An 11,833-nucleotide genomic window follows, 5' to 3' on the forward strand; every position below is an offset into this window, starting at 1 on the left:
GTTCCATATACACGCACATTTACACTGAGAGAACAACCACTGTATTACGCTATATCGTTAGAAATTTCAAGTTTGTTTTTCAACTGTTGTAAACTATCCGGGAGAAATGCCAGTCCGTTATGTTGTTGGGGGTTGCATAAATATCATTACCCATGCAATTAGCCTTCATCCATGGTTGAAGGACGAAAAAAACACGGCGATTATGACCAAGTTAGTGCACAACACCAGGGCCGATTTCACTGGGCCTAGCCAGTATGCAGCTCCGAATGAAGCGAACACTTCACGGAAGCATACTACGATCCCTCCTTTTTGTTATGAAATAAAACAAATGGACTTTAACGGTTCGACATAAAAGAGTCATTCTTCTGTCAAGTAATCCACAAAAAACTACTCTGAAGACCAGATCGGGGAACAGGAAACCTCCAATGGGGCAAGTGGCGATCCTTAGGAGGTAGCGCGCCGAGCACTAGTAGTACTATAGTATTAGCGTTACTACACTGAAGTCGCAATAGACGAAGAGATTTTACTGTATCATCTAAATTAACACCCCCTTCATTGCTCTATTGTATACTAATAAGCTATGAGGTTAGCTTCAAATGCAATGGGTTACATCTTCTTGTGAACAAATCTCAGTGCCCCAATTTATTTCTGGAATATGCTGGATCAGTTAGTTATAGCAATAATTTCTTATTCCTATTCCAGGAAAACCATTTTTTATGTTGTGGAGGGAGTGGGGGTAATGGGGATGGGTCAAAATAGGTAGGTAAAAAGATTTTATTCCAAAGGGTGTTTAATTAAATCTCAAAGCGATTTATTTTAAAGTCACAGAGCCAAAAATTCACACAACATAGTTCAAGTGTTAAATCATTGAACAAAATTTATTCAATATCAGTTCTAGACAGTCATTCTGGACAATCTGAACTAACATTAACAACAATCATTGTATTATATGACATAAAAGTAAAACTGTACTTTCCATAAACATTATCATTCTTAAATAACACTAATGTGATTTGTGACATCAAAGGAGGTTAAAAGAAAACAACTTACATGAATTTTTTTGCTTTAAGCCTACAAAGCAGTTGCATGTCCATCGCTATCAATCGTTGTTGTGACAAATTAATTAGAATAATCCAGAATCAAATACAATAAAGGGTTATTTAAACCAAGAAACACTGCACGAAGTAACTCACATGCAAAAATGTTACACAAGCACGACGACACGTACAACACTGATGATGGGCAATGTGAAACACAGCATCACACGCATTAAAACAATCAAAGACCATTAACAGGGTGTACTGCTGAGTTTTTGAAGAAAGACTACAAAACAAACCAACTGCTGCTGAAGAAACAAAGTCTAAACATTCAAGAGTTCTGCTGCCTCCATTGGTCTTTATTATGACTTTTCTGTCAAATATCATTGGTGATATGGATATTTTGGCTTCCAGATTAAAGGTACGAATCAAACGTCTGGGAGGTAAATGCCCCTAAAAAGGTCAATGCCCGTTCCCTTATGCACATATTATATGACATCACGGTCACGCCAATACTTGTGTCCAAATGCTTCAAAACATGCCTTTTCTTTCATTGTTGATGTTGGGTCTGGAAAATAACCTTTTCATCCTGAATTAAAAGTCTTGAATTTCAATATATCAACACTGAGGGAACCCTGACGGTTGATAATCCAACACAATTGTAGTTTAGAAAAGGTGTTCCTGGAGGAATTTCTCAACCAAGGCTTCCTATACAATGAGTTTTCTCCTGGCAACTTGAATCCAGTGTAATGACCATTGGCTGGAAAATCACTTCTGATCCTTTGGACTGCACATGATGGTAGCACAACCCTGACGTGTCTTGCTTGGAACCCCAAGTATCATTGAACCTGTTGACCGTAGGCTATGTATCTGTACTGCCTGGGAAAAAATTTATGAAAGTTAAAAATGTATTAATGTTGGCCATGATGTCCACAATAACAAGCAGGCATACAATGTACAGTTATGGTTACATTTGTTGTGATTTTACACCTTCCGTGTATCATGAAACATTCTTTTGTTTCAGAAAATTAATTTGCAAAACTCCAGGCCAAAGTACTAGCCAAGTAATAATGAGTATGAAATAACACATATGCCTACCTAGCATGGCTGCATAATGCAACTTACATCCCCGAGCCAAACTTTCAGTATGCAACAACCCTACTAGTACTACACACTCTACATATGAGTTGTAAGTTACCGTAACACAACGCACAATACGGTTTAGGGTGTTCCGCGAATTCCAACAACACATGCACAAAATGGACTGGATTTTGTTTTTAAATGCTTCGTTAATAAATTCTTACCACGTTGTATGTTCCTTGCAATGGTTTCGAACGTATTTCTTCTTCGATATGTTGTGGAGCTTCAATTTCGGCTCGTTTAACAGGCTCGAACTGATACGGTTCTAACACCTCCGCTCCACCCTCAACGTTCGGTTCAATATTGGAATGATCATCGCCTTCACTCTCTGCTTCGAATATGAGAAAGGGCACTCTAATTATAGCCCAATTTCTCACTGCCTAGTGAAGAACCATTATCACTTTGAACTTCGGTTGCCGCAATTGGTTCTGGATCCGTCATTTCACAGGAAATTTTGATTTGATATCGCACTTGTGATCGGTGTTTTGTTTAGTAACTACTAGTGGTATGTGTACTTGTCTACTGTGTACGTGAATGGTATATTCGGAGGATCGTAAATGTGTTCAAAACGTGACGTCAGATGACGTCATGCGAATCGGAAAATTTTCGAGTAAACAAAGTTTCAAACGCCGAAAAGGGTAAATTCATTCTCAATTTTCGACTTGAAAAATCAAGTTTTAAACTGGCAGAATGGTTGATACATGTTCTAGAGAACATTCTTTGATGGATCCCAAAAATATAGGACTTTGAAATTTTCGTGTCATGGCCACTTTAATTTTCTCTAAACCCTTACCTTCAGTAAGGCTAAAACCTGAATATATTAAGAAAGCCTAACTATCTTCCAGGTCACAATTTTAGAGAGTGAAACATTTGCAATAAGCCAGTCCTGCCATCTGCTAGTTTTCTACATGTATGCAATTTTTTTGACTTTTTGGTCACTTTTATTTTTTCTTTAGTTCTTATTCTTGATAAGCATATCTCAGGAACCACACACTCAAGTTATTTTATATTCTATACAGTTATGATGTTGTCTCTTGCCTCTGAAAGAAATTTTTAAAGCCAAAGATTTATTCCATATTTATAATGTTTATGATGTATTCCAGACAAAACATTTTAAAACTTTTTCTTGTATCAGCAAAACAAAGAAGGAGGGATAAATATGTTAATGATAGCTGTGAAATATACCAAACAACTTAAATTGAAATACATATTCTTTTCATTTGAAAACATTTACTTGTATATCAACAAAATGTAAATATGTTAAGATAGACACGATGTATTAAGAAACAAAGGTTTTCATTTCTATACATTTTCAAGCAGAGTTTTATGTTTTGTTTCATAAATATTGTTTATACTTCAAAGATTTTGTAGCATTTATAAACAGGGTAGGAATGTAAACATGTTTAATACAGAAAGCAGTTGGAAAATGACATCTTGAGGTTTTTTTTAAATTCAAACTTATATGCGGTCAGAGCGGATTGTAGAAGCTAAGGTATTCCATATCTGTAAAGCTGAAAGACTTATCACTATTTTCAAACAACAAAAACTAAAACCTTTTTTTCTGGTATCAGCAAGACAAGTAGAAAGGATTAAGATTTTATTGAGAGCGGTGGAATAGACCAAAGACTCCAAATGTACACCAACCAAATGTAAATATGTTAAGAGTTGGTTTAATAGGATGTATTAAGAAACGGAAAACCTCTTTATATTTCTACACTTTAATCAATATAAGTGTTTTAAGTAATATAAGTACATTTAATAATCTGATAAGAACTATACCTATCTGTGCATTTCATGGATGTTGTTTACACAGGGTCTGCATTCCCAGAATATTCTTCAAATTATTCTTTCAGTTTCATTCTGGTATTTTATGTTTTAATGATAAAGTTTCAATTATGTTTTCTGTGTGTGTACCCTGTTGCTCCAATGGTTATAATCGATATATTAAGAAAGCCTAACTATCTTCCAGGTCACAATTTTAGAGAGTGAAACATTTGCAATAAGCCAGTCCTGCCATCTGCTAGTTTTCTACATGTATGCAATTTTTTTGACTTTTTGGTCACTTTTATTTTTTCTTTAGTTCTTATTTTTGATAAGCATATCTCAGGAACCACACACTCAAGTTATTTTATATTCTATACAGTTATGATGTTTGTCTCTTGCCTCTGAAAGAATTTTTTAAAGCCAAGTCTTTATTCCATATCTATAAAGTTTATCATGTATTCCATATCAACAAAGCCAAAGACTTGTCCTTATTTTTTCTTTTTCAAACAGTAAATTTTAAAACTTTTTCTTGTATCAGCAAAACAAAGTAGGAAGGATAAATATTTTAATGATAGCTGTGAAATAGACCAAACAACTTAAATTGAAATACATATTCTTTTTGTTAGAAAACATGTCATGATAAATTTACTTGTACATCAACAAAATTTAAATATGTTAAGATGGACAGGATGTATTGAGAAACAAAGGTTTTCATTTCTATACATTTTTAAGCAAAGTTTTATATTTGTTTCATAATTTGTTGTTATATTTCAATGATTTATAAGCAGGGTAGGAAAGGAGATAAGTTTAATACAGAAAGCAGTTGGAAAAAGACATCTTGAGGTTTTTTTTTTAATTCAAACTTATGCGGTCAGAGCAGATTGTAGGAGCAAAGGTATTCCATATCTGTAAAGCTGAAAGACTGATCACTATTTATTCTTTTTCAAACAACAAAAACTAAAACCTTTTTTCTGGTATCGGCAAGACAAGTAGAAAGGATTAAGATTTTATTGAGAGCGGTGGAATAGACCAAAGACTCCAAATGTACACCAACCAAATGTAAATATGTTAAGAGATGGTTTAATAGGATGTATTAAGAAACGGAAAACCTCTTTATATTTCTACACTTTAATCAATATAAGTGTTTTAAGTGATATAAGTACATTTAATAATCTGATAAGAACTATACCTATCTGTGCATTTCATGGATGTTGTTTACACAGGGTCTGCATTCCCAGAATATTCTTCAAATTATTCTTTCAGTTTCATTCTGGTATTTTATGTTTTAATGATAAAGTTTCAATTATGTTTTCTGTGTGTGTACCCTGTTGCTCCAATGGTTATAATCGATATATTAAGAAAGCCTAACTATCTTCCAGGTCACAATTTTAGAGAGTGAAACATTTGCAATAAGCCAGTCCTGCCATCTGCTAGTTTTCTACATGTATGCAATTTTTTTGACTTTTTGGTCACTTTTATTTTTTCTTTAGTTCTTATTTTTGATAAGCATATCTCAGGAACCACACACTCAAGTTATTTTATATTCTATACAGTTATGATGTTTGTCTCTTGTCTCTGAAAGAATTTTTTAAAGCCAAGTCTTTATTCCATATCTATAAAGTTTATCATGTATTCCATATCAACAAAGCCAAAGACTTGTCCTTATTTTTTCTTTTTCAAACAGTAAATTTTAAAACTTTTTCTTGTATCAGCAAAACAAAGTAGGAAGGATAAATATTTTAATGATAGCTGTGAAATAGACCAAACAACTTAAATTGAAATACTTATTCTTTTTGTTAGAAAACATGTCATGATAAATTTACTTGTACATCAACAAAATTTAAATATGTTAAGATGGACAGGATGTATTGAGAAACAAAGGTTTTCATTTCTATACATTTTTAAGCAAAGTTTTATATTTGTTTCATAATTTGTTGTTATATTTCAATGATTTATAAGCAGGGTAGGAAAGGAGATAAGTTTAATACAGAAAGCAGTTGGAAAAAGACATCTTGAGGTTTTTTTTTTAATTCAAACTTATGCGGTCAGAGCAGATTGTAGGAGCAAAGGTATTCCATATCTGTAAAGCTGAAAGACATCACTATTTATTCTTTTTCAAACAACAAAAACTAAAACCTTTTTTCTGGTATCGGCAAGACAAGTAGAAAGGATTAAGATTTTATTGAGAGCGGTGGAATAGACCAAAGACTCCAAATGTACACCAACCAAATGTAAATATGTTAAGAGATGGTTTAAAAGGATGTATTAAGAAATGAAAAAGGCTTTTAATATTTTTCAATTTTAAGTAATTTAGCTCAGTTTTGTTTTTCAGTTTTGAAGCAATTTTAGGATTGATTCTTGGTTTCCTATATCTGTTTTTTTTTTAGATTTTCTATTCAATCTGTTTATATTAAGAGAGGAAAAGATTAATGAAAGAGTATGATTTAAATCACAATCACATACAAGGCGTATTATAGAATTAAACATTTTTTGTGAGGGAAATTATGAGCAACTATTCCATATTTAGGTTATGATTATAAAATCTAAATCTGATGACACTTTCCTCTTTATTGATTCAAATGGAGATAGCTTCAGGCCCAGTTAACTTGCATGATCAGAATGTGGAGATTCAAATACTAATCTCATTCCACTCATGACTGCCACATTACTGTGCTGCAGTCAAAACGAGTAAGTTCACACTACTGCAATCCTTGAAATTCACTGGAGCTTCAAAGGGTTTTTGTGCTGCCTTTGATTGCCTACAGCTGTCCCCCTATAAAATTAGAGATAGTTGGATGCCATTTAAATTATTTGATCGAAGTCACCTTAAAATGCCTTCCCTGAGATCAGTTTCCAGGACTGTTTCAGTTAATTAACACAAACAATTTTTGTGACTCATTATTTTATTTTTTATTTTATTAATATTTTTGGGGGTTTTGAAGAGAAAACACCAAAGCAACTATTTATGGCGTTGCCCCTTTAAGTTTAATTAGCATTTTGGTTTTCCTATTTACTTGTACCTTAAAGGATATGTGCAAAACACAAAGCCTTTCGTGATGCATAAAGTTTGGTAAACATAACTCACAAATGTTGTGTATGACATAATATGTGCATGATATATAATTATGATAATATGCTTTGTAGAGCAAATGCTTTATTTAAAGGTATTATGTAGCAATTCTTCCTGATTAAAGGGGAATATTGACATGAGAAAAATTTCCCAAATGTGTTTTTCTTGACCCTTCCACAGATAAAATGTATTTGTTCAACAAAATGAATGAGTAATTCAGTTTTCAGACTGGAATTTACATTAAAACCCCAAATTATTTACATTTAACTGCAGAGGAGGGAAAATAAAGATGAATAAGTTCTTTCAGTGGGGATCTTACCCGGTACTGGTACCCGGTACCTATTGATTGAGTTGAAAGAATAGCACACTCTGCCACATACTTGACGGGAAGTCAAAGAGTAATTTTAAGGTTGTTTTCTCTTCAGTGTTATAGTAGGAGTTCATGAGGTAGTGATGATTATTTTCATTGGCTCATTTCATTCAGTTTTAACCAGTCACAGACAATTCGTTCCCTTAAATTAAATTTAGAAAAATATGCATCAATTTCTTTTGAAATTGACATATCAATGTATAAGATAAAAATATTCAAACAGATTTGACTCAAAATTGTGGAAATGTTTCTCAAACTTCATCCAGGATTAGAATAATCCACAGAGTTAAGATAGATTAAATACTCCCATCCATTATTCAGTAAAGTATTGTAAATTCTGTGTACTTTTCTTATTGCTCCTTGCGTTAAGACCCAATTTATATCATTTTTTGAGACAAAAAGTGTATCTTTCATGAGTTGTTTGCAAAAACTTAACTTGTAATGTACAGTAAATAGTTTTGAAATACAAAAGTACAGTGATACAAAAGCTAATGTTGCCTTCTTATTTCTCAATTTGCATAGAATATGTAGAAAGTAAATTGCAAATATAGCTTTGAAAGTATGGTTGACACTATGCAGGGGTTGGGGTGAATGGATCCTTCATTTTTTTTTTTTCCAGTGCAGCTATTAAACCCAGAAAAGTCATAGTTTGAAGGATGACCATATTCCATCACTTTCTCAGGAATCTTAGATGAGGTTTTATCACCAAAAAATTCATGGCAGACCATCAGACCCAATTTTAATTTCTCATCAATTTAGCTTGTTTATGCTAAAACTAATAGTTGTATAAAAAACAGTGTTAGACGGCCAGTTAATGCATCACTTTACAAGCTTCCAAGGAACGGCATAGCTAAAGGAGGCGAGGGTGGTTCCCCCATCCTCCCCTGCCCAAGGAAATTGGCTCATTAGGAAATTTCTCGGGTCCCCATACTGATATCAATTTCAAAATGTGTATGAGGCAAAAGCCAATTTCAGGGACATCAAATATCATATGTTATGGGTCCCATATTTATGAGATGCAAAAAGGGCCTCTGAAAAGTCAATTTTGGGGTCCTCAGTTATGCCAATCTTTAAGGCCCCATAACGTGAAATATAGGTTCTACTTAAGCCATATTTGAGGGGCTTGAAAGGCTGGTTTTGCTATTGATACCAGTCAGTTTAGGGGCCTTGAAAAAGCCAACCTTTTGGGCCCAACTAGTCTTAGCCACTTTATACAGTGGTGGAGCTAGGGGTATTGGTCAGGGGGGGGGGAGGGGGAAAGAATGGTCTGTAGGGGCGCTTTCGATACTATCTAAGTAGAGCGCCACCACAGGTTGGCACGGATCGTTCAGAATTTTTTTGAGTAAAGATACTCCCTAGATCAGGGTTAATGATGAGATTGTCGAAAAGGTGCACCACTATAAATATCTAGGTACTATCATTGACTGTAAACTTAACTTCATAGACCAGGTTGATGCAATTAGATCAAAAGCTTGCCAACGATTTTACTTTTACGTAAACTGAAATATTTTAATGTCGACAACACTATTCTTTTACTTTTTTACCAATCAGTGATACAAAGCGTGTTGACTTTTAGTATTATTTGTTTTTACGGGCTGCTTACAGAGGATTCTTCGTTTAAATTATAGAAGGTTGTAAGGGCTGCCAGCCGTACGATTGGTAGGGATATTTGTTTGAAAACTGTTTATGAACTCTACATTGATATGGTGCACCAAAAAACCCATGGAATCTTAAAAGACCATACACATCCTCTTTTCGAGAACTATGTATTCTGCCGTTCAGGCAGCAGACTTCGCATGCCACGGTCTAAGCATAACAGATTCAGGTTTTCTTTTGTACCCAATTCTGTTTCTCTTTCAACCTGAGGGCTGTTAGATAGGTTTCTTTTGTTTTATAATCTTGTTTTTTTGTATATATATGAATATATATGTGTATATTTTTCTCACATGTATGGATATTTTTGCTGTTGATATTCTTACCTTTTCATTCAACTTCTCTGTGTTTTGTTTATACTAATATTTAACTGTATTCTGAATGTAACTTTAAAACTTTGATTTTTTATCTAGATCGCCAGAAATGACCCTTTCCAGGCCTTGCTAATTTGCAGATAAACGAAGAATAAATAGGTGTCATCGCCATTTTGTCAGAATATTACACCAACAAGATGTGACAAATGTCAATAGGTATTTGAGAGCGCAATAAAAAAGTAAATAATCGCGAGTAAGTAAAAAGTGGTAAAAAGCTGAAAAGGGTGCTAGCAGTTCATTTGAGTCCGTCAGGGGGGGGGGGGGGGGCATCCGCTCCCTCCAACTTTATGGATGCTCCGCCACTGACTTCATAAGCTACTTTTTGGAACCCCAGCAGTTCAATTTTAAAAGCTTATTTTAAGGCTGCTTATCTTGGCATTCCCCAAAAGCCGACATTGCCTGAAAGCCAATATGGTCAAGGGTGTGACACTCCCTCCCCCCCCACACCTTTGCATGCAAATGAGCAGTCACTCTGCAAAAACAAAGGTGAAAATGAGAGATGACACTTTTTTATGTTGGCGGTACTCATGCTAAACTGGTTCAATCTAAAGGCCCTAGGTTCCCAAAACCAATCCTAGCAGCATTAAGATAGGACTTCCAAAGGCCAGTAAATTCCCCAAAATATCGGGGCTCCCAATTAAAACTCTCCAAAAGCCAGCTGGTGCCCAAAAAGCAAACTCGAATAGCCCCAAAAGTTACTGAGCCCGTTAACCCAGTCTAAGGCTGTCGTGTGAATAAGGTGTATACTTTTTAAGAAAAAGTCGCCCAGGACGAACCTGGGCACGAAAACCAAACTACTGAACAACTGATCCGCTTCTAACCCCAGTCCCCTTGCATCGGGACTGTGACTGTGTGATCATCGTCAGGTGTGCATCACCATTCCCCTCGAAAGGGAACAGATACTACACATGATCTTAGCCAAAAGGCGAATAAGGTGTATGTGTCTGGCTTTTTGCTGCCCTGCGAATAAGATGACTATGTCCGGCTATTCGCAGGGCAGCCCTGCGAATAAGATGTCTGTGTCCGGCTATTCGCAGGGCTGCCCAACGAATAAGATGTCTGTGTTCGCTTATTCGCAGGGCTGCCCTGCGAATAAGATGTCTGTGTCCGGCTATTCGCAGGGCTGCCCTACGAATAAGATGTCTGTGTTCGCTTATTCGCAGGGCTGCCCTGCGAATAAGATGTCTATGTCCGGCTATTCGCAGGGCTGCCCTGCGAATAAGATGTCTGTGTTCGCTTATTCGCAGGGCTGCCCTGCGAATAAGATGTCTATTTCCGGCTATTCGCAGGGCTGCCCTGCGAATAAGATGTCTGTGTTCGCTTATTCGCAGGGCTGCCCTGCGAATAAGATGTCTATGTCCGGCTATTCGCAGGGCTGCCCTGCGAATAAGCCCCACCATTTACGAAAGTCTCAAGACACATACAGTGAATGACAAAAACGCATATGGTGACCGAGTCATTTTTGCACAGTAGTGTAGTAATGGCACATACATTGTCACCCCTCTCGCGGTCGGCATAACATCGGCATAGCACCTCCACAAGTGGTAAGTACGGCATTAGTTGATATCAAACTTAAGATAAAAACATATCATTCTGCATAATCATTAACTTTACTAGCTAACATAAGCCCACTTTACATCTCTATAAGAACAGGTTGGACCATTTTGAATCTTGAGTACAACTACAATGCTGATATTTTATATATGCTATACAATATTTTCAGGGATTCCATATCTGAATTGTCAATCTCTTGTTTTAAATCTTGTATTATGTAGTCAAAAACATATGTGAATCGGCTTATGTACTTCTTTTTCTGTGGGAATCACAACGGTATCTCTTTTATTTTTTGTCCATTTACGGGCGCGTATCCAGGATTTTCTAACCCGGGGGGCGCGAATTACTATCTAAGCGGAGCGCCACCATCGGTTGGCGCGCAGCGTACAAGAAAATTTCTGGTTTTGATACCCCCCAGATCACCGGAAACGGCACTTCTCGGGCTTGAAATGACCAACCAGATGTACACTTTTGGCCTGAGAACCAAGTATTTCCTACTATTTTTTTTCCATCCATAACCTTTTTGAAGATTGTCAACCAGGCACACGTCATGTTCGACCTGATCGCATGTCATGTGGGTCTTTGCTTTTGTAGGTGATTTTACGTCGCGGCCCACAATACCCGTTAGCCCCACTTTTCAAGGTTTTAAGCCCCAAATTTGTTCAGAATTTGAAAATTCACATTTCTCGTGAATAAACTCACTTCAAAACATACCCATAATGTTGTGCAAAATTTCATCTATGGACAACCAATATAGAAAAACTTCCTTCAACCCCTAACAGTCCGGTCAAAATTGCACGAGTAGAGGGAAGTGTGATGCAGAATGTTGGTCAGAAATTTTCGAAAATTCAGACACAGTTAATTTATTGGT

At 35.8% G+C, this 11,833-nt stretch overlaps 1 long non-coding RNA gene across 1 annotated transcript; it reads right to left on the bottom strand.

Annotated features, from left to right (window-relative positions):
• Positions 1 to 857: 857 nt before the first annotated feature.
• LOC139976295 (uncharacterized) lies at positions 858 to 3,732 on the bottom strand. Its single transcript, XR_011796076.1, has 2 exons — positions 2,342 to 3,732; positions 858 to 1,916 (listed from the first exon to the last, which is right to left on the bottom strand). It is a non-coding gene; the product is annotated as an uncharacterized lncRNA (long non-coding RNA).
• Between the last annotated feature and the right edge of the window lie 8,101 nt (positions 3,733 to 11,833).

This window comes from Apostichopus japonicus, chromosome 11 (assembly GCF_037975245.1).
Source record: "Apostichopus japonicus isolate 1M-3 chromosome 11, ASM3797524v1, whole genome shotgun sequence".
Lineage (NCBI taxonomy): Eukaryota > Metazoa > Echinodermata > Holothuroidea > Aspidochirotida > Stichopodidae > Apostichopus > Apostichopus japonicus.